Source organism: Geotrypetes seraphini, chromosome 4 (assembly GCF_902459505.1).
Source record: "Geotrypetes seraphini chromosome 4, aGeoSer1.1, whole genome shotgun sequence".
NCBI lineage: Eukaryota > Metazoa > Chordata > Amphibia > Gymnophiona > Dermophiidae > Geotrypetes > Geotrypetes seraphini.
Window position 1 is genome coordinate 290698548 of NC_047087.1, and position 5503 is coordinate 290704050.

Here is a 5503-nt window from a genome sequence, read left to right on the forward strand (position 1 = left end):
CAAAGCACGCCTAAGTTAAACGCAGTAATAGAGAATTTAGGCCTAAGTGCCTGTCTAAAATATGTAAACCACTTTGATTGTATAACCACATAAAAAAAGCAGTATATCGGTTTCCATTCCCTTTACCTTTGTATCAATATTGTCATGCAAGATGTTGGAAAAATATTTTCTCTTGTGATAATCAGATAAATGTGAACTGTTGTAACATATTAAATGCATAATATTTCACCCTAGGCATGTATGAAAGACTTCTTTCAAGGATTCCTTAGCAAATTGACATTCATTCCTTGGTTCCATCTGATTCCCCTTAAGCTTCCTTGTCTCTGTCCTAAAAATGATTTATTAGACACATTTTCATCACCCAATGATTCTTCAGAATCAAAGCCAAAAGTAACTTATTTCTTGTTGCCTGGGTTCTTAAAATGATAAAACCGATAGAGATATGCAAAGCAAAACATTTCGGTTCAGTTCGCGTTCAGTTCACTCACCCATTCGATTCATTTTCAGATTCTGAATTATTTGGATCATTTGAGTCCATTTAAGTTAATAAAGCCAGCGGTTTTGCACTCGTATACCGGATTTATCCACTTATTTATCATCAGCCTTGCTGAAAACTTGGGGATGAGGCTAGACGTGTTGCACAGAGGCAACAGCACTGCGAGGATTATAGAGGGGGGAAAGGACCCCACAACATAAAGAGAGAGGGAAAGGACGTGAACCGTAGCATGAAAACGTCAAGATACTTTATGTTCAAACAATTTTATTCCTGAGAATTGAAAACCAAGCAGAAAGAACAACAAAACATTGCACAATTGGTCAAGAAACAAAAGACAAGTGAATGAAGCGACCATCATCAGTTTTACAAAACAAAATGTGGCATAATCCAGTACCTTTATGGTTTTTTTCTTTCCTTTTTTATTCACAAGGGTTAATGCACTATCCTCATTGCTCTTATTTTTTAATCATTCTCTTTTAATCATCATTTTTAAAATTTATGGTTGAATAATGAGTTATGACTTTTATCAATCCTTTTTCAGACTTTTGGGCTCCTTTTATCGAGGTGCGGTAGGGGGTTTAACGCGCGGAATACTGCGCATTAAACCGCCTGCCGCGCTAGCCGCTAACTCCTCCATTGACGAGGCATTAGTATTTTGGCTTGCTGCGGGGGTTAGCGCGTGATGAAATGTCCGACGCGCTAACCCTCTTAACGCACCTTGATAAAAGGAGCCCTTTATCTACATATTTAGGGCTCCTTTTACAAAGCCGCGTTAGCGGTTTAATGCGCGAATAGCGAATGCTAATTTGCCAGCTGCGCTAGCCGGCAGGCGGTAGTTTCTCGGCTAGCACGGGGGTTAGCGTGCGCTAAAAAGTTGTGTGCGATAAAGCCGGTAATGCGGCTTCATAAAAGGAGCCCTTAGTGTTGTAAACACAAATCTTTTTATTTCATCATTAATTTTTCTATTCTTTGTTGTCTCTTTCTTGAGCTATTGTCAATGATGACATTGTCATTTGCATAATGACACTTTTCTTCACAAATTATCGAATATACATGTATCACGATTTAATTTCACAAATTTGATGTGGTTTTGATGTAGCCATTTTCATGCTTCTAAAACTTTTTTTAAAAATTATCTTTTCCAAAAGTCTTTCCTCGTAGGACAGGTGAAATTGTCAAGAGCAATCTTCACAAATTGGAATCTTAATCAATTACTTGTCTTAACCTTTGATCTTTCATTCCTTCTTTTATCGTCTTTTATTATTCCAGTGTTTTTACTAATTGGTTATGTTTACAAATGTACATGTTTTCTGAAATGTTTATTCGTTCGGATATTTACTTAAAATTCTTTTAGTACATTATTGTCCCCTGAGGAAGGTGACGGAGTCGTCGAAACTTGGATCCATGTTGGGACTTTGATTGTTTCAGCATTTAATGAACTCATTATTTAAATTTTATATGAACTGTCAATAAAGCATAGGTCACCACAGGTTGGATTTGACACCTCCAGTGCCTCTTTTTTACTTCGTTCTGCTTTGCTTCGAGGCTTGCATCTTCTTTCCTTTTCCCTATAATCCAGTGCCTCCCCCCATCCCAGTACCAAAAACATGTTCAAAAGCTATACCAACCACCCAAGAGTCCTGGGCTCTTATGGGCCCTGGGGACAACTTACCACCCTCCTTCTCCCCCCCCCCCCCAAACCACGCTACCATCACTGTAAAACAATTTATTTATTTATTAAAAATTTATATACAACTATGCGGTTTCCCTATCACAAACACAACACTTACACTTAATCACCTAACCGTTATAGCTGTCACAGTGGGGTTGTCTATGATAGAATATTGAAGGTTAACCAATGAGGAATTCGAGTTCTCCTTCCTAGCTCTGAAGCAATGACTGCCCAGTAGCTTTTGAGGCAAATTCCCCAGCATATGTGCTTCAACTGTATGCTTTAAGTATAAAATAGTTAAGCCTTGAGCTTTAGCTTCAATGTTTGAACTGGAGGATATAAGTGTTGTGTTTGTGGATTTTTGTTCCGGTTTTCTTTTTGGTTTCCATATCACATACATAAAAATCTTGTTTCCCTCTGATTATCACATATAACATAGACATGTCTAAACAACATCGTTAATTGTCCCTGTTATAATAGAGATAGAGCACAATTTCAATCAATTCAGAAATACAAGCAAGCTTTAAATCATACATTCATGTCAGAAAATTTCTAAAAGGGGATTCCGGAACTTGAGGACTTAGTGGATGGCTGGCTAACAGTTAAGCTCCCTCCTCTAAACATAATTTTTAGACCCTAAAGTTACAATTTTTCTTAACTATCATGATAAAATCTTAAACAATGGCTTCTAATAAGCAGAAGGACCTGGAAACACCAGCAAAATCAGCAGGAAAAGTTAAAAGACTGAAAGAAGATCCACAGACTCCTAGTGGGTCTCCGCTGCCAATGGATGCCTTAGATATAATTGAGGTAATGGAAGGAATTAGAATCATCAATTTAAATATATGTGAGATGAGGAAGGAGATGAATCTTATGAACAATAAATTGGATATAGTAAGTAATAGAATGGATAAAATTGAAAATAGAATGGAAATGATTGAACAAATACAACAGGATCATAAAGAAGATCATAATATAATAAAAGAAATGAAGATAAAAATGATTGATATGGAGAATAGATCCAGAAGGCAGAATTTAAGAATTTTTGGTTTAAGAGAAGGAGCTGAGGGAAAAAACATATTAGCTTTCTTGGAGGAAGCAATACCAAAAATTATTTCTATTAAATTTAAAATGCCATTAGAGATAGAGAGAGCACACAGAATTGGAGGGAAGAAATCTCAAAATCAAGAAAGACCTAGACCTAGATTACTAAGGTTTCAGCAGGTTCTTGAAATTTTAAAAGCAGCAAAAGAAAGATTCTAAACTGATAATAAAGATTCTAAACTGATATTTGTTCCAGATTTTGCCAAAGAGACTGTTCAGCTAAGGAAACAATTTTTACAACTGAGACAACTGTTAAAAAGATATTGGAGCAAAATATGGGTTGTTTTATCCTGCTTTGATGAGAATTACATATAAAGATAAAGTTCATCAATTTGAAGATCCAGAAAAACTCAAAGAATTCCTTTCATCTCAAGAAACACCCATGAGTTAAAGAGTTTTTAATAGGGAAGAAAACTATTTCATATAGATTTTATTTATCACCTTGATCTGAAATACTATGAGAAATATAGATATAACTAAACATTTAAAATATTAATTTTATTTTATACTAAGAAGGCTGCCACAACTGATTCTTAACTAAAATGGAACTAATGGAACAGTTTTAATTTACAACAGAGGAATATTCTGCACAGATGTCTTAGCTAATATATTCAGAACTTTACCTGATGTCAAGAGAATTTGGAGGTTGGAATTTTTCTCATGAGGCAGTGCTGAGAATTCTTTTAGTAGACATGCTGCATTAGGCTGTGAGTTGGGGAGACTGCTGGAGTGATGGAACCCCGTGGTGCATTCTCCCTGACTCCTTTGATATGATGTGAGCCACTGACGCTGGCCGGCTGGATTAATTGAAGGTCAGTCTGCCTAATTTGAGAGTTGCTGCAGATGTTCATAGTTATCGAGGGAGACTGCTGGAAGGATGTGATCCACAATGCCTCACGAATACCCAGCATTTACCCCTGTGCAGAGGAAGGGGCTCTCGGATAATGCCCGCCGCAATGTTGCCCATGGCAACGGCATCATTGCTGCCTGAGCTCAATCAATATGGAAAACATTGAGGAGAACCGCCGCTTCTTTCGTCAGCTGCTCTTCGCCGCCAACGATCGGGTGGGTCCCTGCATTGGGGGAGTCATTCTCTTTGATGAGGCCATGTGACACGGGATCGATGCTGGTTGGGTGGAATAGCTAGACATTGTGTTCGGTGCAGGGGGGAGGGTGCAGATTTCACAAAATGGCGCTGTGTGCTGAAGATTTCAGACCATACTCCCTCTCATCCTACCATCATAGGTTAGGCCAGCATTTCCCAGCAGCATGGCATTGTTCCCATTATGGAGCCCGAGCTGTTGCCTGATGGGGGTCATGATCTGTAGCGCTGAGAGTATTTTACACAGAAGGTTTTGGCTGAAGTCTACAAGACTCTGAGAGATCACCATATTTACCTGGAGGGAACCCTGTTGAAACCTCAACATGATGACCCCTGGTCATACCTGGTCATACCTGCACTAAGAAATACACTCCTGAAGAGGTTGTTATGGCAGATGTCTCTGCCATGCGTCGCATCGTTTTCCCAGCAATTGCTGGAATCACCTTCCTATCTGAAAACCAGAGTGAGGAGGAGGCCGCAATCCATCTGAATGCCATAAACAAATGGCTTCTGCAAAAGTCTTGGCCTCTTTCCTTCTCCTTTGACCATGCCCTGCAGGCCTCTGCTCTCAAGACTTGGGGAGGCAAGAAAGAGAATGTTAAAGCTGCACAAGAGGAAAACACAAAGCGTGCACTGGCTAACAGCCAGGCTGCCCAGGGCAAGTACATTCCAAGTGGACAGGTTGGAGTTGTGACTGGAGAATCCCTCTTTATTTCCAATCATGCCTAATAAATCATCCCCCTTTGTGCTATCTTTTCCTCTGCACCTAATGTGTAAATGTGTATGTGTTAAACTGTCAAATGTTTTTTCCATTTCACCACCTCTCCCTTTCCCCCCCCCACATTTGTTCAGTATAGGCTGTGGATGATATGTGAATTTTTAGGGAGAGGAACATGATCTCAAGCAGAGTGCCTAGTCTTTTGAGGATTAGGATGGTAAGCCAAATAAATTGATGACTTTTATGTACTTCCTGATTAATAATATCTTGAGAATGAATAATGTTAACATAGTTCTTAATAAGTAGTAAATAGAGATCTTAATTTAAAAATAAAGGGAAACGGGTTTTTTTATTATAAAATATATAATTTACATTAATTTATAAAGTGATTATTGTACAAATAAATTAAAG

The 5503-nt window shown here is 38.3% G+C and overlaps 1 pseudogene; it reads left to right on the plus strand.

Annotated features, from left to right (window-relative positions):
• The first annotated feature begins 4161 nt into the window (after window positions 1–4161).
• LOC117358623 lies at window positions 4162–5103 on the plus strand (annotated as a pseudogene).
• Window positions 5104–5503: the final 400 nt, after the last annotated feature.